The 27,042-nt window shown below is 38.6% G+C and overlaps 3 pseudogenes; all 3 read left to right on the forward strand.

Moving 5' to 3' along the window:
• Window positions 1–1,041: 1,041 nt before the first annotated feature.
• On the forward strand, window positions 1,042–5,141 carry LOC137236061 (uncharacterized; annotated as a pseudogene).
• A 6,562-nt stretch (window positions 5,142–11,703) lies between these two features.
• On the forward strand, window positions 11,704–15,801 carry LOC137236062 (uncharacterized; annotated as a pseudogene).
• A 6,540-nt stretch (window positions 15,802–22,341) lies between these two features.
• On the forward strand, window positions 22,342–26,347 carry LOC137236064 (uncharacterized; annotated as a pseudogene).
• Window positions 26,348–27,042: the final 695 nt, after the last annotated feature.

Raw genomic sequence — 27,042 nt, forward strand, 5'->3', positions numbered from 1 at the left:
CTTTTGTATGTTTTGTTTTAAAAAATTTTTATTTATTTTTCAAACGAACGAAAATTCGATTTTAATTTAATTCTTGTTTTAATTATAATTTTAGGGGTTGGGCCAAAGATGGCTGCGAAGGACCATGAACAACTTTGGTCTTTCTTCGCTACACTTAACACTTCCAATTAAAAGGGTTTATCGTTTTACTTTAAAAACGTTATAAATTCTTTGTTTTTATTTATAATTTAATAATTAAGCACTTAACGCGTTAACAACTTCAGCTTCGGATTTAAATATTCAAAAATTCAAAGGATTAGAAAAAAATGTATATAGAGGGAGCGCGTCCGCGATTGCCGGCTAATAATGCTTGACTGACGAATGCCATATATAATTGTTGACGATGGTAGTGTATGCGCGTTGGCGCCTTTCCATTCGCCGCGCACGGCTGCGCATAAGGATTTCGCCGCCGTATAAATTATTAAGGAGGCGGCTTAAACAGTCGCGTTCGCACGTCAGAGTTGGCATATCTCGTGACAAGTATGTTTGCAAATACGTCACAAAAGGTAGCGATATGGCTGTCATTGGTATTGAGCGAGACGAAATTAGTAAGTTCCAAATGGGCCGTTATGCAACGAAGCACTCTGGAGAATATTTTCATTTGCTATTCATAAACGTTATCCGACTGTTGTACACTTAGCAGCTCATTTGGAGAATGGCCAAAGAGTGTATTTCAACACAGATAACGTAGCACAGAGAGTGAAGAGGCCACCATAAACAACATTAGCGAGTTTCTTTTTAACTTGCGCCTATGACCCTTTTGCGAGAATATTGCTTTACTTGGAGATGTGTCGATATTTGACATGGAATGTATCTTTGAAGAAATGGATGCGCATAAAGCAAGGTCAACTAGTAGATGGATATCCAGGTGTGTTTTCAAGTGATGCACTCGGACGAATTTATACAATGCATCCAAAGAACGACGATTTCTTCTAAATTCGGTTGTTTTTGGTTAGTGTGCGCCGCCCCACTTCATTTGAGTCATTGCGAACTGTGGATGGTATGGTGTGTGCAACTTTTCGAGAAGCATGTCAACGTTTGCAATTACTTGAAGACGTCAATCACTGGAAACACACTCTAAAGGATGCAGTAGCTTCTTCACCTGCCAATGGAATTCGTACACTTTTCGCTATCATCATTTCGACATGTCAGCCTTCAAACCCACTTCATTTATGGAATGCATACAAAGATGACATCTCAGAAAACATCCTACACCGCTATCGATTGTCTACTGGGAATTTTGAGTTGCAAATGAATGATGAAATCTACAATGAAGCCTTTTCGCTTATTGAAGATTTGTGTATGCTTATGACTGGCAAACTATTAGCGGAAATTCATATGCCAACGCCAAAACGCCAAAATGGAGATGATTTAAATCATGAATTAGAACGAGAGAATGCTTACTATACGACAATTTTAAGTACAAAGCACGTACAAAGAAATGTTCCAATGTTTAATGAACAGCAAAAAGATGCTTACGATCGCCTAATGAAAGCAGTTGATAAAGCGCTTTTTCAGTTCTACCATTTGCAGATTGTTACAAAGGTGCATTTAAAAATATTCTGTAGAATTGCAGACTGTAGGAAAGTTGTAGTTTGTGTTTGCGAAAAATATTAATGCGAATGTGCGAGTTCTCAATATTTGAGTGAAACAATTGTGATATTTCTTTGACAAAAAAGGTAAGTTTATTGACTTTGTTTATCGGCAAAAACTTAATCTCAATTTCATTGGAAAATATCTTCTACTGATTTGATTCATTTTGCAGTTGTTTTCTAAAATATAATTGGAACTGTTTTATTCGTTTGCATATCATCTTAGATCATAGAGGTCATAACAAATAAAATCCTTCATTCTTAGAATCACAAAGTTCAAATAACAACACTAATACGAGTCTTTTTAAAGTGGAATAAAGCGGTTTTTTAGTTCTACCATTTGTAGATTGCACCTTTGTAGCACTTAAAAATATTCTGTAGAATTGCAGACTGTAGGAATTGTAGTTTGTGTTAGCGAAAAATATTAATGCGAATGTGCGAGTTCTCAATATTTAATTGAAATAATTGTGATATTTCTTTGACAAAAAAGGTGAGTTTATTGCCTTTGTTTATCGGCGAAAACTTAATTTCAATTTCATTGGAAAATATCTTCCATGGATTTGCTTCATTTTGCAGTTGTTTTCTAAAATATAATTGGAACTGTTTTATTCGTTTGCTCCATTTTTTTTTTTACTAACTTAGAGGTAAGTAATTGATTACTGAAAATATGGGGTCCTTCAGAAAATTATAAAAAAGTCTTCAATTGGGGTATCTGAGGACGCATAGTTATTCCAGTATTAAGAATAGAAACACGGTAGTTAAGTTTTTCTACCCATTCAAAAGTTCTCCGCGAAAAACAGTTTGAAACCGAGGTCGACTGCAATAACCCGTCCAAAAAAGCGGAAAGAAAAATGAAAAGACGTGTTATGTCCTGTTATCAATAGTCCAAAGGCGGAAAAGTATTCGAATTATTGGAAGCGAGGCAAAAATGCGTCTATTAATACCTCCCCCGACGGTTTTGGTCGTGTCTTAGCAATGTTGCCCGGTAATAAAGTATCACAATTTGTTAATTATAATTGTCCAAAACATATGGATTTTAAAAAGAGATGTAATTAAGTGCTCCTTTGAAAATAAATAAGGATATTTCTTTGTAATTTTGCAATAAAAGTTTTACACAGTTTTCGTTAGCAGCTACTACACTTTTCTTGGTCCTAAGAAGTACAACAGTGCCAAATAGCATCCACACAAAAAACTAACAAGAACAAGCATTTTATCAGGTGAGCGTGCCTGTGTATGTGCGCGCTGCTACATATCCTACTTGTAGACCTGTACTATGGTATAGAAAGACAATCAGGTAGAGTCAGAATGGCTGAATTTCGTGAGCGACAGTCACAGGAGCTTAACGAAGCTTAAGCGGAAATTACCCACCGACGTGTGCCGTACGTACAGAAGTTTGCCGTACGAAGCACGTTTGACCGAACCATCAAGCCCGTAGGAATTTATGTGTGCGTCTGTGTACATGTACATAACATATTTGTGTGTATTGTTTACAGATTAGCACTGTTGCCATTGACCATTTTGCATGCATGCTTATGGAAACATCAACTTTTTCCAATTTAATTTTTGGTGTTGTAAGAGGCTGGAATTAATATTAAATAAATATAAATAGATTACATATTTATAATCTGCACTTTTACATAATTATTTCGAATTATTTTCACAATTTTCAAACTTTAATTAGGTGTTTTTGCATAAAACTGCAAACTGTCAAAAATTAGCGCACAAAAGTTTACTAGGCAACTCTGTCTAGTGAGAGAGCGATCAGCTGACACGTTCTTAGGGAAAAAAATCAAAATTGGTTTGACTTCTACGTTCCGGGCTACGTACGTACGGGTGTTGCACGTCGGTGAGTTTTCGTTTACATTGCACACTCATGAGATAGGTCGTGTCAGCTAACTCGTTTTTGGTACGTACGTTCGTGAGTAACTGCCGCATTACAGTGAGCGACAGCGATTCAGAAGAAGAGCAGTTCGCGCTCGACAAAGAGAAGAGGCAAGATCACAACGTGTAAATGCTGGACGACAGCCTCGCCAGCAACCAGATCTTCGTTTGGATACTGTACGTGCAGCCTTTCGATATAATCCGAACAGATAATACAGGGCATTGGTTCAATTTGGTCAGATGTCTCACGTTTGTCAGTATTGCAATGCAACTAAATTTGAGAAGGAACCACCTGGCCTGTGTTGCGCGGGCGGAAAGTTTAAATTGCCAGAGTTGCTTCCACTACCAGAGCCATTGCGCCAGTTGCTTTACGGTGAATCTCCTAATTCGAACCATTTCTTGCAACACATCAAAATGTATAACGACTGTTTTCAAGTGAAGTCGTTTGGTGGTGAAATTGTAAATGAGAAAAATTATAATCCAACATTCAAGGTAATTTCACTAACCCCAGCTATGTATGCTATTACACCAACACTATAAAATACACACACGGCCCAAACATAACAACCCAATAAACAAAACGGACTCGCCTGGAATTCGCGGCGAGCTCGCTTTCTCTGATAATTTTATCTCGGCGATACTTCGAGGCGAGTGTTCGGCGAATCAGAATTCCCAGTCGTGTCACTTATTATCCTCGAATCGCGATTTTTATCATTTTCGGATCGTCCGTGAGGCGCAGTTTTTTATCATTAGCTATTCGAGAATTTCCACTTTTTGGATCGTCCGCGAATCGCGATTTTTATCATTCTCGGATCGTTCTTGAATCGCTGTTTTTATCATTAGCGATTCTAGGTTTTTATCAATTGTCTTCAGTTGTCGCAAAATAGGGATAACTGGCGTGACGAGTTCGAGAAAATCTAATTTCGAGATATCGCCTCGAGTTCGCGGAGAGTCCGAGAAAATGCATTTGGGAAAAGCTAATTCCGCGATATCGCTTCGAGTTGGGGGCGAGTCCCAGAAATTGCATTCGATAAAATCTAATTTCGAAATATCGCCTCGAGTTCGCGGAGAGTTCGAGAAAATCTAATTTCGCTATATCGCCTCGAGTTCGCGGCGAGTCCGAGAAAATGCATTCAAGAAAATTTTATTTCGCGATATCGCCTCGAATTCGCTGTGAGTCCGAGAAATGGCATTCGAGAAAATCTAATTTCGCGATATCGCCTACAAGTCGCAGCGAGTTCGATATTATCTTCGACTTTGTGTTTACTGGGAAGACACATGGAACATCACTCATGATACAATATTTTTTGTAGGGATTGCACAATCTGCCACTTTTCGTGCAATTAAAAGACAATGATTACAGAATTTGCCTTACATTTTATAGAGTCATGGCCAAGTTTTTCATCTGGCTGGATCTCTTTTGCCGCATTCATATCAAGAACACCAATATCTCCAAATATACTTTATCGGAGATTCACATGATGAAGTAAATCGGCGTGGTACGGTTTTAAGTACAAAAAAAAAGAGAAAGAGTACAGCAATTTCAACAAATGTTGCACGAACACAATGAGCTCATCAAACTTTTTAAGACTTCGTTGGAACAGATGCCATCCGATGATCATAGCATAGTGATAAAAGCGGACAAACGACCACAAGGAACTTACGAACGACAGTACAATGCGCCAACAGTAAGTGAAATATCCATTGTTGTTGGTGGTGAAAATTTGAAATCGCGTGACATAATTATCAAACGACGGACTGCAAATGCATTACAGCGAATAAGTGAGACTCATGGATCATATGATATACTGTAATATCGGCTTAATTTCTGCCGAGGTGAAGACGGATATCACTCGCAATACAAAATGAAAGATCCGGCCAATGGTTAGTAAAGAAAATTGTAATCGCAACAGTATCGTGTCGCCAATTCATAATTTGTTAATTCTTAAGTGTCGAGACAAATAAAAAGGTTCCTTCTAAGAATTTTTATGATTACCGATTTATGATTCGAAGAGATATTGACAATCACCTTCTGCGATATCGACGCGTGTTTCAACAATATGTAGTTGATATGTTAAGATCTAGACTGAGCGACTCAATTATATTCAACACAATCAAGGCAAATTGCGATCCGAAGAATATATCCACTTGCGGGATGCTATCAATAGCGATGTAGATATTGCAGATGTTGGGCGACTCACAATTTTGCCAGCGACTTATACTGGAAGTCCGAGGCATATGCATGAGTGCGCCCAGGATGCAATGACTTACGTGCGCAATTATGGACGACCGGATTTGTTTGTTTGTTTGTTACGTTTACTTGCAATCCCAAATTGGACGAAATTACGCAGCTATTGCATCCCGGCTAATCACCAAGCAATCGTCACGACGTCACAGCACGGGTATTCAAACAAAAATTAAGATGTTTGATGGACTTTATTGTGAAACAACGTATATATGGTACTGTTAGTTGCTGGACATATTCTGTTGAGTGGCAAAAAAGAGGGTTGCTGCACGCTCACATTCTCCTTTGGATGATGGATAAAATTAAAGCAAACCAAATCGATGACATTATTTCGGCGGAGATTCCTGATCCTGAATTAGATCCAGAGCTGCACAAAGTGGTTAAAACAAATATGCTACACGGAACATGTGATAAACACAATCCTTCTTCAGTTTGTATAAGTGCGCAAAGATTTCCACTTGCTTTTATTTCGGAGACACAATCTGGAAACGATGGATATCCTCTCTATCGTCGGCGGTCACCAAATGACAATAACCGAACATTCATCACTCAATTGAAGGGAGTGAATATTGAGATTGATAATACATGGATTGTACCATATTCGCCAATATTGTGTAAGGCATTTAAAAGGCATATCAATGTTGAATATTGCAACTCAGTGAAATCGATCAAGTATATCAGGAAAGCTTAACACTTACCGGTTATTGTGATCGATTAAAGATGACTGACTGGTTTTGGTATTGTGTTTCGTTCTTATTGTTTCCCTGCGTCCGCGACAATGTCGCGTTCGCTCGTCAGAGTTGCCATGTCTCGTGACAGTTCGGCCTTTCCTGCTACTAAATCGTCCGGATCGTCTTCGTCGTCGGACTCGTCGTAACTTTCTAACTCGGGTGCATTACTACACCAAGGTTTCAGTTTTTCCGAGCTGAAGACCGAACAGAACCTTTTATTCGTTATTTGCATGCCGGGTATATCTTCCACTAAATATCGATCAAATCCCAGTTTTCGGGCGATTACGTACGGTCCCCGAAACTTGGGTTCGAGTTTCCTGGAGTCGCCTGTTGCTGCCGGTTCGTTTTCGACGACTAATAGGCTACCATCCTCGTATTGCGTTGGTTTTCGGTACTTCCCATCGAAACATTGCTTCCATTTTTCGCGTTCTTGATTTATGTTATCTTCTGCTTCTCGTCGTTTTTCTGAAATGCCTTGCGAGTCAGGGCTTTCTGTTGTCCCATGAACAGCGGCGATTAAGTGATTTTGTACTACGTCGCGCAGACGAAAATCGAAAATTTGTTCATTTGGTGAGTATCCCGATGTATCGTTTCGCTGAGAGTTTATTGCCCATTGGACGTTACGCAATAAAAGGTCCCAGTCTTTCGGTTTCTCGGTTGTAGTTCGAAGATAATTTAAAATTGTTTGATTTGCTCGTTCCACTTGGCCGTTAGCTCGCGGCGTGCGAACTGCATTTTTAATATGTTGAATAACATTTTTCTCGCAGAACTGTTGAAATTGCTTTGAAGTAAAAGCTGTACCTCGATCGCTTATTATTTTGGCAGGTAGTCCAAAATAACTCGTCATTTCGTTTAGGGCATTTATTACTGGCGTAGTTTTCGTGTTCCGTACCGGTTTTACTACTACATATTTCGAAAAACCATCACAAATTGCTAAAACGTAGCAATTTCCTCAATTACTTTTAGTAAATGGTCCTAAATGATCAATATGAAGAACTCGGAATGGCATAGGCAACATTTCGGTGAAGTGTAATTTCCCTTCCGACATCCCGTGTCGCGTCTTATTATAACAACAATTTGGGCAGGCCGATATATACTCTTTGACATATTTCCGAATTTTGGGGAACCAAAAATGTGTTTGTATTCGTTGGATCGTTTTTTCGAGAGCAAAGTGACCCATTTCGTCGTGGCATAAGTGAACTACTCGCCATCGTACGGCTTTAGGTATCACAAAACGTAAACCCTTCTCAGTCCGACGGTGTAATCGATGGTCCTTCAGTTCGTCTTCTTCACGAATTTGATGCTCTTGTTCGGAAACTGTTTCCTTTCTCAATACCCCCACAAATAATGCTAACGTTGGATCTTGTAATCGCATGGTTAGCAACCAATCGTCGGACGTGGTGTTTATTTTCATTACAAACCCTGCTCTTTCAACTTCGTTTTGTGGTTGATCTGGTGCACGGCTCAAAGCGTTGACATGAGCCGTACGAGTTCCTTCACGATGAACCATCTCAAAATCGTACTCTAATAATCTCATCCACCATCGTGCAATTCTCGATTTTAGCTCTTTATCTGCCTTAATTTTTGCTATAGCGGAACAATCTGTTACGAGTTTAAATCTTTTCCCCAAAATGTACATTCGAAACCGTTCGAGGGCCTCTACGACGGCTAGCACCTAGAGTTCATAGGCATGATATTTGCTTTCGGTTGGATTGCAATGTCTGCTAAAATAGAATATCGGTTTCCACGTCTTGTTATCGCTTGACTGAAGTAGCACACCCGCCAAACCCATACTACATGCATCGGTGTGTACTTCATGCTCGGCCATCCTATCGTATAACGCGAGTACCGGAGCGTTACTTAGTAGTTCTATGAAGTTTTCAAAAGCTAGCTGTTGGTCGGAACCCCATTTGAAAAATGCATTTTGTTTCGTAAGTAATGTTGTTAAAGGTTTCGAGATGATCGCGTATTCCGGCACGAACTTTCGGAAATACCCGGTTAAACCCAAAAAACGCCTAGTTTCGGTAACGGTCGTGGGCACTTTAAAGTTTTTAACAGCAGTTATTTTTTTCTCCCCCGGTTTAATTCCGCTTTCATTTATTACGTGACCCAATTCAGAAATATTTTCGGCAAACATATCGCGATTTGATTGTATAATCGCTTGTAATTTCGATCGTTCCTCTTCGGAAATATTTGACACATTTTCTAATTTTTCCACCGTACATTTATCGTTTTCTATTATAAGTCGTTTTCCACTCTGGCAGAATACGTCTCTACCAAGCAACACATCTTCATCGATATGATTGTCGTCAACTACCAACAATTCAGCTGGATGTCGATTGTTGTCAATTTGAATTGAGGCTAAGATTTTAGCTTTGCACTGGTACGTGGCACCCGCAAAACCCTTCAACACCCGCGTACACTCAGTTATTTCCCCAATTTGGGTTGGTAATTTCCGACGTATTAGCGAACAGATACTACCTGAGTCTATTATTGCTTTTGTTTCATATTCGTTCACTTTAATTTCTTTTGTTAAGTTTTCGTTTTGAATTTCGTTTCTATTTATTTTGTTTATTTTCGTGTTTAAGATAGGTTTAGTTGCTGTTTGTTTACACTCTATCATTTTATGCCCGGTACGATTACATATTCCACATCTTTCCATTCGCTGTGGTTGTGGACAATTTACAGAAATATGCCCCTGTTTTGAACAGTTATAGCATTTAACCACTTTGGATATTTCACTAACTGCAGTGTTTTTCGATGTTGCACCTTCAATAACATTTTTTTCTTTATCTATGCAATCAGATGTATTGTCACCTGTGTTTTTATTATACGTGAATGGTTCGAATTTTATTTCATTATAGACGGTATAGTTTTGGATATCGCGTAATAATGTGTTACAATTTTCGTACTCGTTCGAAATCTTTTTTCGCATATCTGAGTCATTAATACCATTTATTGTATAACGCGCGATCGCGGATTCCGGAATTTCTCCTTTTTCCCGATTGCAACCATTTTAAAATAATATTCTTGTGGTGTTCGGTACGTTGTCTACGCGTTCGACCCATCTTTATATGTATATCGGCTATGTTTTTAGTTATCGAAAAAACAGCACGAAATTTTGCTACGAACTCTGCCCACGATTTGAACATGAATTGTCCATCTATCCAATACTTTACATACCCTTTTAATTTTTGTTGCACCGCAAACAAAATAACTTGGTCAGCCCAGTTATAGGCTCTACGTAACATTTCAATTCTTTGTATGAATTGATTAGCATTCAGTGACGTATCACTTGACGGATCAAACTCGGATAATAGGGTAACTACCTCACTCACCGTATTGTACGGGTTTCGCATATAATCATATGGATACGGACCATTTTCATGAAACACTGAATTCATATTATTTGTATGTATATCGTTACACATATTTCGATTTGAGTTAAATGGCGCGTTCACGAAATTATTGGCATTATGCCTTTGTGTTTGCGCTTCGGTAAAGTACATATGAGTATTTTCACCCCTATTTCGAGCATTCGCGCTATTCCAATCAGAATTCTCTTGAAATTGCGTATTTTGTATGTACTGGCATACATTCTCGGTCGTTGATACAAATGGTATATGTGTATTTGTCACCATATTTGGCATGTGCATGTTTGTTGCTACAACCGGAGCATTCGTATATGCACTCGGTAAAGCACACGGTATATAATTATTTACACTTGTTGCTAGATTATTTAATTGTGGCGACGACACAGCCGACGGGCGAAAAAATGATTCTCCATAAGCAACCGAACCTGTCTGGTTTTGCACCTCATGCTCGTTTCGCGTTTGTGTTTGTAACTCGGCAATCGTTTTTTCTAGTGTATTTATTCTCTCTAGCATTGTTTCATTTGCACTTACAAAATCGTCGTTCGCGTGTGTTTTTGTATTTGCTTCGAGCCGTTCGATCAACGTATTTTTGTTGCCTTGTGTCGGCAAACCCATTTCGCGACACTTATTCCGTAGTTCGTTAACTTTCATGCAACGAAAATCCATGTTGGAACGCAACAATAGAAATTGCGAAAAATAACCGATCACTTTGAGTTTTGATATGAGTGGTTGTCGTATACACCAAGAAATGTATGTATATTAACGCTGTACCCACCAACGAATGTGTAGGTAAATGCGATTTAGATATATGTACATCAACGAATGTATGTACGTATTTAAAAGCGCGTTACATTCACGTATATATATTGTGTATATGTAAACACTTATGCGTCGCAAGTGCTTTGCATTTATTTCGAGACAATTCGCTTTTGTTTCGATAAATACATATGGCTTTATGCTCGTACATTCATCACACATTCAGACATATATATTTACACCAATGTAGGACTTAGTTATTTGCGCTTCGCTATTTATTTATCTATTCGCGACGCGTTTTCACAGTATTTTCATTGACTTGTTTTATAATATTACTTTACGAATCACTTCTATTCTTTTTCTTTTTTTTTCCGCGGCGGGGATTTTTATTTCGGCACACTTCTGAAGCTATCAGGACAGCTTAACCCTTACCGGTTATTGTGATCGATTAAAGATGATTGACTGGTTTTGGTATTGTGTTTCGTTCTTATTGTTTCCCTGCGTCATCGAAAATGTCGCGTTCGCACGTCAGAGTTGGCATATCTCGTGACAAGTATGTTTGCAAATACGTCACAAAAGGTAGCGATATGGCTGTCATTGGTATTGAGCGAGACGAAATTAGTAAGTTCCAAATGGGCCGTTATGTAAACTGCAACGAAGCACTCTGGAGAATATTTTCATTTGCTATTCATAAACGTTATCCGACTGTTGTACACTTAGCAGCTCATTTGGAGAATGGCCAAAGAGTGTATTTCAACACAGATAACGTAGCACAGAGAGTGAAGAGGCCACCATAACACACAACATTAGCGAGTTTCTTTTTAACTTGCGCCTATGACCCTTTTGCGAGAATATTGCTTTACTTGGAGATGTGTCGATATTTGACATGGAATGTATCTTTGAAGAAATGGATGCGCATAAAGCAAGGTCAACTAGTAGATGGATATCCAGGTGTGTTTTCAAGTGATGCACTCGGACGAATTTATACAATGCATCCAAAGAACGACGATTTCTTCTAAATTCGGTTGTTTTTGGTTAGTGTGCGCCGCCCCACTTCATTTGAGTCATTGCGAACTGTGGATGGTATGGTGTGTGCAACTTTTCGAGAAGCATGTCAACGTTTGCAATTACTTGAAGACGTCAATCACTGGAAACACACTCTAAAGGATGCAGTAGCTTCTTCACCTGCCAATGGAATTCGTACACTTTTCGCTATCATCATTTCGACATGTCAGCCTTCAAACCCACTTCATTTATGGAATGCATACAAAGATGACATCTCAGAAAACATCCTACACCGCTATCGATTGTCTACTGGGAATTTTGAGTTGCAAATGAATGATGAAATCTACAATGAAGCCTTTTCGCTTATTGAAGATTTGTGTATGCTTATGACTGGCAAACTATTAGCGGAAATTCATATGCCAACGCCAAAACGCCAAAATGGAGATGATTTAAATCATGAATTAGAACGAGAGAATGCTTACTATACGACAATTTTAAGTACAAAGCACGTACAAAGAAATGTTCCAATGTTTAATGAACAGCAAAAAGATGCTTACGATCGCCTAATGAAAGCAGTTGATAAAGCGCTTTTTCAGTTCTACCATTTGCAGATTGTTACAAAGGTGCATTTAAAAATATTCTGTAGAATTGCAGACTGTAGGAAAGTTGTAGTTTGTGTTTGCGAAAAATATTAATGCGAATGTGCGAGTTCTCAATATTTGAGTGAAACAATTGTGATATTTCTTTGACAAAAAAGGTAAGTTTATTGACTTTGTTTATCGGCAAAAACTTAATCTCAATTTCATTGGAAAATATCTTCTACTGATTTGATTCATTTTGCAGTTGTTTTCTAAAATATAATTGGAACTGTTTTATTCGTTTGCATATCATCTTAGATCATAGAGGTCATAACAAATAAAATCCTTCATTCTTAGAATCACAAAGTTCAAATAACAACACTAATACGAGTCTTTTTAAAGTGGAATAAAGCGGTTTTTTAGTTCTACCATTTGCAAATTGCACCTTTGTAGCACTTAAAAATATTCTGTAGAATTGCAGACTGTAGGAAAATTGTAGTTTGTGTTAGCGAAAAATATTAATGCGAATGTGCGAGTTCTCAATATTTAATTGAAATAATTGTGATATTTCTTTGACAAAAAAGGTGAGTTTATTGCCTTTGTTTATCGGCGAAAACTTAATTTCAATTTCATTGGAAAATATCTTCCATGGATTTGCTTCATTTTGCAGTTGTTTTCTAAAATATAATTGGAACTGTTTTATTCGTTTGCTCCATTTTTTTTTTACTAACTTAGAGGTAAGTAATTGATTACTGAAAATATGGGGTCCTTCAGAAAATTATAAAAAAGTCTTCAATTGGGGTATCTGAGGACGCGTAGTTATTCCAGTATTAAGAATAGAAACACGGTAGTTAAGTTTTTCTACCCATTCAAAAGTTCTCCGCGAAAAACAGTTTGAAACCGAGGTCGACTGCAATAACCCGTCCAAAAAAGCGGAAAGAAAAATGAAAAGACGTGTTATGTCCTGTTATCAATAGTCCAAAGGCGGAAAAGTATTCGAATTATTGGAAGCGAGGCAAAAATGCGTCTATTAATACCTCCCCCGACGGTTTTGGTCGTGTCTTAGCAATGTTGCCCGGTAATAAAGTATCACAATTTGTTAATTATAATTGTCCAAAACATATGGATTTTAAAAAGAGATGTAATTAAGTGCTCCTTTGAAAATAAATAAGGATATTTCTTTGTAATTTTGCAATAAAAGTTTTACACAGTTTTCGTTAGCAGCTACTACACTTTTCTTGGTCCTAAGAAGTACAACAGTGCCAAATAGCATCCACACAAAAAACTAACAAGAACAAGCATTTTATCAGGTGAGCGTGCCTGTGTATGTGCGCGCTGCTACATATCCTACTTGTAGACCTGTACTATGGTATAGAAAGACAATCAGGTAGAGTCAGAATGGCTGAATTTCGTGAGCGACAGTCACAGGAGCTTAACGAAGCTTAAGCGGAAATTACCCACCGACGTGTGCCGTACGTACAGAAGTTTGCCGTACGAAGCACGTTTGACCGAACCATCAAGCCCGTAGGAATTTATGTGTGCGTCTGTGTACATGTACATAACATATTTGTGTGTATTGTTTACAGATTAGCACTGTTGCCATTGACCATTTTGCATGCATGCTTATGGAAACATCAACTTTTTCCAATTTAATTTTTGGTGTTGTAAGAGGCTGGAATTAATATTAAATAAATATAAATAGATTACATATTTATAATCTGCACTTTTACATAATTATTTCGAATTATTTTCACAATTTTCAAACTTTAATTAGGTGTTTTTGCATAAAACTGCAAACTGTCAAAAATTAGCGCACAAAAGTTTACTAGGCAACTCTGTCTAGTGAGAGAGCGATCAGCTGACACGTTCTTAGGGAAAAAAATCAAAATTGGTTTGACTTCTACGTTCCGGGCTACGTACGTACGGGTGTTGCACGTCGGTGAGTTTTCGTTTACATTGCACACTCATGAGATAGGTCGTGTCAGCTAACTCGTTTTTGGTACGTACGTTCGTGAGTAACTGCCGCATTACAGTGAGCGACAGCGATTCAGAAGAAGAGCAGTTCGCGCTCGACAAAGAGAAGAGGCAAGATCACAACGTGTAAATGCTGGACGACAGCCTCGCCAGCAACCAGATCTTCGTTTGGATACTGTACGTGCAGCCTTTCGATATAATCCGAACAGTTAATACAGGGCATTGGTTCAATTTGGTCAGATGTCTCACGTTTGTCAGTATTGCAATGCAACTAAATTTGAGAAGGAACCACCTGGCCTGTGTTGCGCGGGCGGAAAGTTTAAATTGCCAGAGTTGCTTCCACTACCAGAGCCATTGCGCCAGTTGCTTTACGGTGAATCTCCTAATTCGAACCATTTCTTGCAACACATCAAAATGTATAACGACTGTTTTCAAGTGAAGTCGTTTGGTGGTGAAATTGTAAATGAGAAAAATTATAATCCAACATTCAAGGTAATTTCACTAACCCCAGCTATGTATGCTATTACACCAACACTATAAAATACACACACGGCCCAAACATAACAACCCAATAAACAAAACGGACTCGCCTGGAATTCGCGGCGAGCTCGCTTTCTCTGATAATTTTATCTCGGCGATACTTCGAGGCGAGTGTTCGGCGAATCAGAATTCCCAGTCGTGTCACTTATTATCCTCGAATCGCGATTTTTATCATTTTCGGATCGTCCGTGAGGCGCAGTTTTTTATCATTAGCTATTCGAGAATTTCCACTTTTTGGATCGTCCGCGAATCGCGATTTTTATCATTCTCGGATCGTTCTTGAATCGCTGTTTTTATCATTAGCGATTCTAGGTTTTTATCAATTGTCTTCAGTTGTCGCAAAATAGGGATAACTGGCGTGACGAGTTCGAGAAAATCTAATTTCGAGATATCGCCTCGAGTTCGCGGAGAGTCCGAGAAAATGCATTTGGGAAAAGCTAATTCCGCGATATCGCTTCGAGTTGGGGGCGAATCCCAGAAATTGCATTCGATAAAATCTAATTTCGAAATATCGCCTCGAGTTCGCGGAGTTCGAGAAAATCTAATTTCGCTATATCGCCTCGAGTTCGCGGCGAGTCCGAGAAAATGCATTCAAGAAAATTTTATTTCGCGATATCGCCTCGAATTCGCTGTGAGTCCGAGAAATGGCATTCGAGAAAATCTAATTTCGCGATATCGCCTACAAGTCGCAGCGAGTTCGATATTATCTTCGACTTTGTGTTTACTGGGAAGACACATGGAACATCACTCATGATACAATATTTTTTGTAGGGATTGCACAATCTGCCACTTTTCGTGCAATTAAAAGACAATGATTACAGAATTTGCCTTACATTTTATAGAGTCATGGCCAAGTTTTTCATCTGGCTGGATCTCTTTTGCCGCATTCATATCAAGAACACCAATATCTCCAAATATACTTTATCGGAGATTCACATGATGAAGTAAATCGGCGTGGTACGGTTTTAAGTACAAAAAAAAGAGAAAGAGTACAGCAATTTCAACAAATGTTGCACGAACACAATGAGCTCATCAAACTTTTTAAGACTTCGTTGGAACAGATGCCATCCGATGATCATAGCATAGTGATAAAAGCGGACAAACGACCACAAGGAACTTACGAACGACAGTACAATGCGCCAACAGTAAGTGAAATATCCATTGTTGTTGGTGGTGAAAATTTGAAATCGCGTGACATAATTATCAAACGACGGACTGCAAATGCATTACAGCGAATAAGTGAGACTCATGGATCATATGATATACTGTAATATCGGCTTAATTTCTGCCGAGGTGAAGACGGATATCACTCGCAATACAAAATGAAAGATCCGGCCAATGGTTAGTAAAGAAAATTGTAATCGCAACAGTATCGTGTCGCCAATTCATAATTTGTTAATTCTTAAGTGTCGAGACAAATAAAAAGGTTCCTTCTAAGAATTTTTATGATTACCGATTTATGATTCGAAGAGATATTGACAATCACCTTCTGCGATATCGACGCGTGTTTCAACAATATGTAGTTGATATGTTAAGATCTAGACTGAGCGACTCAATTATATTCAACACAATCAAGGCAAATTGCGATCCGAAGAATATATCCACTTGCGGGATGCTATCAATAGCGATGTAGATATTGCAGATGTTGGGCGACTCACAATTTTGCCAGCGACTTATACTGGAAGTCCGAGGCATATGCATGAGTGCGCCCAGGATGCAATGACTTACGTGCGCAATTATGGACGACCGGATTTGTTTGTTTGTTTGTTACGTTTACTTGCAATCCCAAATTGGACGAAATTACGCAGCTATTGCATCCCGGCTAATCACCAAGCAATCGTCACGACGTCACAGCACGGGTATTCAAACAAAAATTAAGATGTTTGATGGACTTTATTGTGAAACAACGTATATATGGTACTGTTAGTTGCTGGACATATTCTGTTGAGTGGCAAAAAAGAGGGTTGCTGCACGCTCACATTCTCCTTTGGATGATGGATAAAATTAAAGCAAACCAAATCGATGACATTATTTCGGCGGAGATTCCTGATCCTGAATTAGATCCAGAGCTGCACAAAGTGGTTAAAACAAATATGCTACACGGAACATGTGATAAACACAATCCTTCTTCAGTTTGTATAAGTGCGCAAAGATTTCCACTTGCTTTTATTTCGGAGACACAATCTGGAAACGATGGATATCCTCTCTATCGTCGGCGGTCACCAAATGACAATGACCGAACATTCATCACTCAATTGAAGGGAGTGAATATTGAGATTGATAATACATGGATTGTACCATATTCGCCAATATTGTGTAAGGCATTTAAAAGGCATATCAATGTTGAATATTGCAACTCAGTGAAATCGATCAAGTATATCAGGAAAGCTTAACACTTACCGGTTATTGTGATCGATTAAAGATGACTGACTGGTTTTGGTATTGTGTTTCGTTCTTATTGTTTCCCTGCGTCCGCGACAATGTCGCGTTCGCTCGTCAGAGTTGCCATGTCTCGTGACAGTTCGGCCTTTCCTGCTACTAAATCGTCCGGATCGTCTTCGTCGTCGGACTCGTCGTAACTTTCTAACTCGGGTGCATTACTACACCAAGGTTTCAGTTTTTCCGAGCTGAAGACCGAACAGAACCTTTTATTCGTTATTTGCATGCCGGGTATATCTTCCACTAAATATCGATCAAATCCCAGTTTTCGGGCGATTACGTACGGTCCCCGAAACTTGGGTTCGAGTTTCCTGGAGTCGCCTGTTGCTGCCGGTTCGTTTTCGACGACTAATAGGCTACCCTCCTCGTATTGCGTTGGTTTTCGGTACTTCCCATCGAAACGCTGCTTCCATTTTTCGCGTTCTTGATTTATGTTATCTTCTGCTTCTCGTCGTTTTTCTGAAATGCCTTGCGAGTCAGGGCTTTCTGTGGTCCCATGAACAGCGGCGATTAAGTGATTTTGTACTACGTCGCGCAGACGAAAATCGAAAATTTGTTCATTTGGTGAGTATCCCGATGTATCGTTTCGCTGAGAGTTTATTGCCCATTGGACGTTACGCAATAAAAGGTCCCAGTCTTTCGGTTTCTCGGTTGTAGTTCGAAGATAATTTAAAATTGTTTGATTTGCTCGTTCCACTTGGCCGTTAGCTCGCGGCGTGCGAACTGCATTTTTAATATGTTGAATAACATTTTTCTCGCAGAACTGTTGAAATTGCTTTGAAGTAAAAGCTGTACCTCGATCGCTTATTATTTTGGCAGGTAGTCCAAAATAACTCGTCATTTCGTTTAGGGCATTTATTACTGGCGTAGTTTTCGTGTTCCGTACCGGTTTTACTACTACATATTGCTAAAACGTAGCAATTTCCTCAATTACTTTTAGTAAATGGTCCTAAATGATCAATATGAAGAACTCGGAATGGCATAGGCAACACTTCGGTGAAGTGTAATTTCCCTTCCGACATCCCGTGTCGCGTCTTATTATAACAACAATTTGGGCAGGCCGATATATACTCTTTGACATATTTCCGAATTTTGGGGAACCAAAAATGTGTTTGTATTCGTTGGATCGTTTTTTCGAGAGCAAAGTGACCCATTTCGTCGTGGCATAAGTGAACTACTCGCCATCGTACGGCTTTAGGTATCACAAAACGTAAACCCTTCTCAGTCCGACGGTATAATCGATGGTCCTTCAGTTCGTCTTCTTCACGAATTTGATGCTCTTGTTCGGAAACTGTTTCCTTTCTCAATACCCCCACAAGTGATGCTAACGTTGGATCTTGTAATCGCATGGTTAGCAACCAATCGTCGGACGTGGTGTTTATTTTCATTACAAACCCTGCTCTTTCAACTTCGTTTTGTGGTTGATCTGGTGCACGGCTCAAAGCGTTGACATGAGCCGTACGAGTTCCTTCACGATGAACCATCTCAAAATCGTACTCTAATAATCTCATCCACCATCGTGCAATTCTCGATTTTAGCTCTTTATCTGCCTTAATTTTTGCTATAGCGGAACAATCTGTTACGAGTTTAAATCTTTCCACAAAATGTACATTCGAATCCGTTCGAGGGCCTCTACGACGGCTAGCACCTCGAGTTCATAGGCATGATATTTGCTTTCGGTTGGATTGCAATGTCTGCTAAAATAGAATATCGGTTTCCACGTCTTGTTATCGCTTGAATGAAGTAGCACACCCGCCAAACCCATACTACATGCATCGGTGTGTACTTCATGCTCGGCCATCCTATCGTATAACGCGAGTACCGGAGCGTTACTTAGTAGTTCTATGAAGTTTTCAAAAGCTAGTTGTTGGTCGGAACCCCATTTGAAAAATGCATTTTGTTTCGTAAGTAATGTTGTTAAAGGTTTCGAGATGATCGCGTATTCCGGCACGAACTTTCGGAAATACCCGGTTAAACCCAAAAAACGCCTAGTTTCGGTAACGGTCGTGGGCACTTTAAAGTTTTTAACAGCAGTTATTTTTTTCTCCCCCGGTTTAATTCCGCTTTCATTTATTACGTGACCCAATTCAGAAATATTTTCGGCAAACATATCGCGATTTGATTGTATAATCGCTTGTAATTTCGATCGTTCCTCTTCGGAAATATTTGACACATTTTCTAATTTTTCCACCGTACATTTATCGTTTTCTATTATAAGTCGTTTTCCACTCTGGCAGAATACGTCTCTACCAAGCAACACATCTTCATCGATATGATTGTCGTCAACTACCAACAATTCAGCTGGATGTCGATTGTTGTCAATTTGAATTGAGGCTAAGATTTTAGCTTTGCACTGGTACGTGGCACCCGCAAAACCCTTCAACACCCGCGTACACTCAGTTATTTCCCCAATTTGGGTTGGTAATTTCCGACGTATTAGCGAACAGATACTACCTGAGTCTATTATTGCTTTTGTTTCATATTCGTTCACTTTAATTTCTTTTGTTAAGTTTTCGTTTTGAATTTCGTTTCTATTTATTTTGTTTATTTTCGTGTTTAAGATAGGTTTAGTTGCTGTTTGTTTACACTCTATCATTTTATGCCCGGTACGATTACATATTCCACATCTTTCCATTCGCTGTGGTTGTGGACAATTTACAGAAATATGCCCCTGTTTTGAACAGTTAGAGCATTTAACCACTTTGGATATTTCACTAACTGCAGTGTTTTTCGATGTTGCACTTTCAATAACATTTTTTTCTTTATCTATCCAATCAGATGCATTGTCACCTGTGTTTTTATTATACGTGAATGGTTCGAATTTTATTTCATTATAGACGGTATAGTTTTGGATATCGCGTAATAATGTGTTACAATTTTCGTACTCGTTCGAAATCTTTTTTCGCATATCTGAGTCATTAATACCATTTATTGTATAACGCGCGATCGCGGATTCCGGAATTTCTCCTTTTTCCCGATTGCAACCATTTTAAAATAATATTCTTGTGGTGTTCGGTACGTTGTCTACGCGTTCGACCCATCTTCATATGTATATCGGCTATGTTTTTAGTTATCGAAAAAACAGCACGAAATTTTGCTACGAACTCTGCCCACGATTTGAACATGAATTGTCCATCTATCCAATACTTTACATACCCTTTTAATTTTTGTTGCACCGCAAACAAAATAACTTGGTCAGCCCAGTTATAGGCTCTACGTAACATTTCAATTCTTTGTATGAATTGATTAGCATTCAGTGACGTATCACTTGACGGATCAAACTCGGATAATAGGGTAACTACCTCACTCACCGTATTGTACGGGTTTCGCATATAATCATATGGATACGGACCATTTTCATGAAACACTGAATTCATATTATTTGTATGTATATCGTTACACATATTTCGATTTGAGTTAAATGGCGCGTTCACGAAATTATTGGCATTATGCCTTTGTGTTTGCGCTTCGGTAAAGTACATATGAGTATTTTCACCCCTATTTCGAGCATTCGCGCTATTCCAATCAGAATTCTCTTGAAATTGCGTATTTTGTATGTACTGGCATACATTCTCGGTCGTTGATACAAATGGTATATGTGTATTTGTCACCATATTTGGCATGTGCATGTTTGTTGCTACAACCGGAGCATTCGTATATGCACTCGGTAAAGCACACGGTATATAATTATTTACACTTGTTGCTAGATTATTTAATTGTGGCGACGACACAGCCGACGGGCGAAAAAATGATTCTCCATAAGCAACCGAACCTGTCTGGTTTTGCACCTCATGCTCGTTTCGCGTTTGTGTTTGTAACTCGGCAATCGTTTTTTCTAGTGTATTTATTCTCTCTAGCATTGTTTCATTTGCACTTACAAAATCGTCGTTCGCGTGTGTTTTTGTATTTGCTTCGAGCCGTTCGATCAACGTATTTTTGTTGCCTTGTGTCGGCAAACCCATTTCGCGACACTTATTCCGTAGTTCGTTAACTTTCATGCAACGAAAATTCATGTTGGAACGCAACAATAGAAATTGCGAAAAATAACCGATCACTTTGAGTTTTGATATGAGTGGCTGTCGTATACACCAAGAAATGTATGTATATTAACGCTGTACCCACCAACGAATGTGTAGGTAAATGCGATTTAGATATATGTACATCAACGAATGTATGTACGTATTTAAAAGCGCGTTACATTCACGTATATATATATTGTGTATATGCAAACTCTTATGCGTCGCAAGTGCTTTGCATTTATTTCGAGACAATTCGCTTTTGTTTCGATAAATACATATGGCTTTATGCTCGTACATTCATCACACATTCAGACATATATATTTACACCAATGTAGGACTTAGTTATTTGCGCTTCGCTATTTATTTATCTATTCGCGACGCGTTTTCACAGTATTTTCATTGACTTGTTTTATAATATTACTTTACGAATCACTTCTATTCTTTTTCTTTTTTTTTCCGCGGCGGGGATTTTTATTTCGGCACACTTCTGAAGCTATCAGGACAGCTTAACCCTTACCGGTTATTGTGATCGATTAAAGATGATTGACTGGTTTTGGTATTGTGTTTCGTTCTTATTGTTTCCCTGCGTCATCGAAAATGTCGCGTTCGCACGTCAGAGTTGGCATATCTCGTGACAAGTATGTTTGCAAATACGTCACAAAAGGTAGCGATATGGCTGTCATTGGTATTGAGCGAGACGAAATTAGTAAGTTCCAAATGGGCCGATATGTAAACTGCAACGAAGCACTCTGGAGAATATTTTCATTTGCTATTCATAAACGTTATCCGACTGTTGTACACTTAGCAGCTCATTTGGAGAATGGCCAAAGAGTGTATTTCAACACAGATAACGTAGCACAGAGAGTGAAGAGGCCACCATAAACAACATTAGCGAGTTTCTTTTTAACTTGCGCCTATGACCCTTTTGCGAGAATATTGCTTTACTTGGAGATGTGTCGATATTTGACATGGAATGTATCTTTGAAGAAATGGATGCGCATAAAGCAAGGTCAACTAGTAGATGGATATCCAGGTGTGTTTTCAAGTGATGCACTCGGACGAATTTATACAATGCATCCAAAGAACGACGATTTCTTCTAAATTCGGTTGTTTTTGGTTAGTGTGCGCCGCCCCACTTCATTTGAGTCATTGCGAACTGTGGATGGTATGGTGTGTGCAACTTTTCGAGAAGCATGTCAACGTTTGCAATTACTTGAAGACGTCAATCACTGGAAACACACTCTAAAGGATGCAGTAGCTTCTTCACCTGCCAATGGAATTCGTACACTTTTCGCTATCATCATTTCGACATGTCAGCCTTCAAACCCACTTCATTTATGGAATGCATACAAAGATGACATCTCAGAAAACATCCTACACCGCTATCGATTGTCTACTGGGAATTTTGAGTTGCAAATGAATGATGAAATCTACAATGAAGCCTTTTCGCTTATTGAAGATTTGTGTATGTTTATGACTGGCAAACTATTAGCGGAAATTCATATGCCAACGCCAAAACGCCAAAATGGAGATGATTTAAATCATGAATTAGAACGAGAGAATGCTTACTATACGACAATTTTAAGTACAAAGCACGTACAAAGAAATGTTCCAATGTTTAATGAACAGCAAAAAGATGCTTACGATCGCCTAATGAAAGCAGTTGATAAAGCGCTTTTTCAGTTCTACCATTTGCAGATTGTTACAAAGGTGCATTTAAAAATATTCTGTAGAATTGCAGACTGTAGGAAAGTTGTAGTTTGTGTTTGTGAAAAATATTAATGCGAATGTGCGAGTTCTCAATATTTGAGTGAAACAATTGTGATATTTCTTTGACAAAAAAGGTAAGTTTATTGACTTTGTTTATCGGCAAAAACTTAATCTCAATTTCATTGGAAAATATCTTCCACTGATTTGATTCATTTTGCAGTTGTTTTCTAAAATATAATTGGAACTGTTTTATTCGTTTGCATATCATCTTAGATCATAGAGGTCATAACAAATAAAATCCTTCATTCTTAGAATCACAAAGTTCAAATAACAACACTAATACGAGTCTTTTTAAAGTGGAATAAAGCGGTTTTTTAGTTCTACCATTTGCAGATTGCACCTTTGTAGCACTTAAAAATATTCTGTAGAATTGCAGACTGTAGGAAAATTGTAGTTTGTGTTAGCGAAAAATATTAATGCGAATGTGCGAGTTCTCAATATTTAATTGAAATAATTGTGATATTTCTTTGACAAAAAAGGTGAGTTTATTGCCTTTGTTTATCGGCGAAAACTTAATTTCAATTTCATTGGAAAATATCTTCCATGGATTTGCCTCATTTTGCAGTTGTTTTCTAAAATATAATTGGAACTGTTTTATTCGTTTGCTCCATTTTTTTTTTACTAACTTAGAGGTAAGTAATTGATTACTGAAAATATGGGGTCCTTCAGAAAATTATAAAAAAGTCTTCAATTGGGGTATCTGAGGACGCGTAGTTATTCCAGTATTAAGAATAGAAACACGGTAGTTAAGTTTTTCTACCCATTCAAAAGTTCTCCGCGAAAAACAGTTTGAAACCGAGGTCGACTGCAATAACCCGTCCAAAAAAGCGGAAAGAAAAATGAAAAGACGTGTTATGTCCTGTTATCAATAGTTGCCCGGTAATAAAGTATCACAATTTGTTAATTATAATTGTCCAAAACATATGGATTTTAAAAAGAGATGTAATTAAGTGCTCCTTTGAAAATAAATAAGGATATTTCTTTGTAATTTTGCAATAAAAGTTTTACACAGTTTTCGTTATCAGCTACTACACTTTTCTTGGTCCTTAGAAGTACAACAGTGCCAAATAGCATCCACACAAAAAACTAACAAGAACAAGCATTTTATCAGGTGAGCGTGGCTGTGTATGTGCGCGCTGCTACATATCCTACTTGTAGACCTGTACTATGGTATAGAAAGACAATCAGGTAGAGTCAGAATGGCTGAATTTCGTGAGCGACAGTCACAGGAGCTTAACGAAGCTTAAGCGGAAATTACCCACCGACGTGTGCCGTACGTACAGAAGTTTGCCGTACGAAGCACGTTTGACCGAACCATCAAGCCCGTAGGAATTTATGTGTGCGTCTGTGTACATGTACATAACATATTTGTGTGTATTGTTTACAGATTAGCACTGTTGCCATTGACCATTTTGCATGCATGCTTATGGAAACATCAACTTTTTCCAATTTAATTTTTGGTGTTGTAAAAGGCTGGAATTAATATTAAATAAATATAAATAGATTACATATTTATAATCTGCACTTTTACATAATTATTTCGAATAATTTTCACAATTTTCAAACTTTAATTAGGTGTTTTTGCATAAAACTGCAAACTGTCAAAAATTAGCGCACAAAAGTTTACTAGGCAACTCTGTCTAGTGAGAGAGCGATCAGCTGACACGTTCTTAGGGAAAAAATCAAAATTGGTTTGACTTCTACGTTCCGGGCTACGTACGTACGGGTGTTGCACGTCGGTGAGTTTTCGTTTACATTGCACACTCATGAGATAGGTCGTGTCAGCTAACTCGTTTTTGGTACGTACGTTCGTGAGTAACTGCCGCATTACAGTGAGCGACAGCGATTCAGAAGAAGAGCAGTTCGCGCTCGACAAAGAGAAGAGGCAAGATCACAACGTGTAAATGCTGGACGACAGCCTCGCCAGCAACCAGATCTTCGTTTGGATACTGTACGTGCAGCCTTTCGATATAATCCGAACAGTTAATACAGGGCATGGGTTCAATTTGGTCAGATGTCTCACGTTTGTCAGTATTGCAATGCAACTAAATTTGAGAAGGAACCACCTGGCCTGTGTTGCGCGGGCGGAAAGTTTAAATTGCCAGAGTTGCTTCCACTACCAGAGCCATTGCGCCATTTGCTTTACGGTGAATCTCCTAATTCGAACCATTTCTTGCAACACATCAAAATGTATAACGACTGTTTTCAAGTGAAGTCGTTTGGTGGTGAAATTGTAAATGAGAAAAATTATAATCCAACATTCAAGGTAATTTCACTAACCCCAGCTATGTATGCTATTACACCAACACTATAAAATACACACACGGCCCAAACATAACAACCCAATAAACAAAACGGACTCGCCTGGAATTCGCGGCGAGCTCGCTTTCTCTGATAATTTTATCTCGGCGATACTTCGAGGCGAGTGTTCGGCGAATCAGAATTCCCAGTCGTGTCACTTATTATCCTCGAATCGCGATTTTTATCATTTTCGGATCGTCCGTGAGGCGCAGTTTTTTATCATTAGCTATTCGAGAATTTCCACTTTTTGGATCGTCCGCGAATCGCGATTTTTATCATTCTCGGATCGTTCTTGAATCGCTGTTTTTATCATTAGCGATTCTAGGTTTTTATCAATTGTCTTCAGTTGTCGCAAAATAGGGATAACTGGCGTGACGAGTTCGAGAAAATCTAATTTCGAGATATCGCCTCGAGTTCGCGGAGAGTCCGAGAAAATGCATTTGGGAAAAGCTAATTCCGCGATATCGCTTCAAGTTGGGGGCGAGTCCCAGAAATTGCATTCGATAAAATCTAATTTCGAAATATCGCCTCGAGTTCGCGGAGAGTTCGAGAAAATCTAATTTCGCTATATCGCCTCGAGTTCGCGGCGAGTCCGAGAAAATGCATTCAAGAAAATTTTATTTCGCGATATCGCCTCGAATTCGCTGTGAGTCCGAGAAATGGCATTCGAGAAAATCTAATTTCGCGATATCGCCTACAAGTCGCAGCGAGTTCGATATTATCTTCGACTTTGTGTTTACTGGGAAGACACATGGAACATCACTCATGATACAATATTTTTTGTAGGGATTGCACAATCTGCCACTTTTCGTGCAATTAAAAGACAATGATTACAGAATTTGCCTTACATTTTATAGAGTCATGGCCAAGTTTTTCATCTGGCTGGATCTCTTTTGCCGCATTCATATCAAGAACACCAATATCTCCAAATATACTTTATCGGAGATTCACATGATGAAGTAAATCGGCGTGGTACGGTTTTAAGTACAAAAAAAAAGAGAAAGAGTACAGCAATTTCAACAAATGTTGCACGAACACAATGAGCTCATCAAACTTTTTAAGACTTCGTTGGAACAGATGCCATCCGATGATCATAGCATAGTGATAAAAGCGGACAAACGACCACAAGGAACTTACGAACGACAGTACAATGCGCCAACAGTAAGTGAAATATCCATTGTTGTTGGTGGTGAAAATTTGAAATCGCGTGACATAATTATCAAACGACGGACTGCAAATGCATTACAGCGAATAAGTGAGACTCATGGATCATATGATATACTGTAATATCGGCTTAATTTCTGCCGAGGTGAAGACGGATATCACTCGCAATACAAAATGAAAGATCCGGCCAATGGTTAGTAAAGAAAATTGTAATCGCAACAGTATCGTGTCGCCAATTCATAATTTGTTAATTCTTAAGTGTCGAGACAAATAAAAAGGTTCCTTCTAAGAATTTTTATGATTACCGATTTATGATTCGAAGAGATATTGACAATCACCTTCTGCGATATCGACGCGTGTTTCAACAATATGTAGTTGATATGTTAAGATCGAGACTGAGCGACTCAATTATATTCAACACAATCAAGGCAAATTGCGATCCGAAGAATATATCCACTTGCGGGATGCTATCAATAGCGATGTAGATATTGCAGATGTTGGGCGACTCACAATTTTGCCAGCGACTTATACTGGAAGTCCGAGGCATATGCATGAGTGCGCCCAGGATGCAATGACTTACGTGCGCAATTATGGACGACCGGATTTGTTTGTTTGTTTGTTACGTTTACTTGC

Source organism: Eurosta solidaginis, unplaced genomic scaffold (assembly GCF_040869045.1).
Source record: "Eurosta solidaginis isolate ZX-2024a unplaced genomic scaffold, ASM4086904v1 ctg00001123.1, whole genome shotgun sequence".
NCBI classification, from domain to species: Eukaryota; Metazoa; Arthropoda; class Insecta; order Diptera; family Tephritidae; genus Eurosta; species Eurosta solidaginis.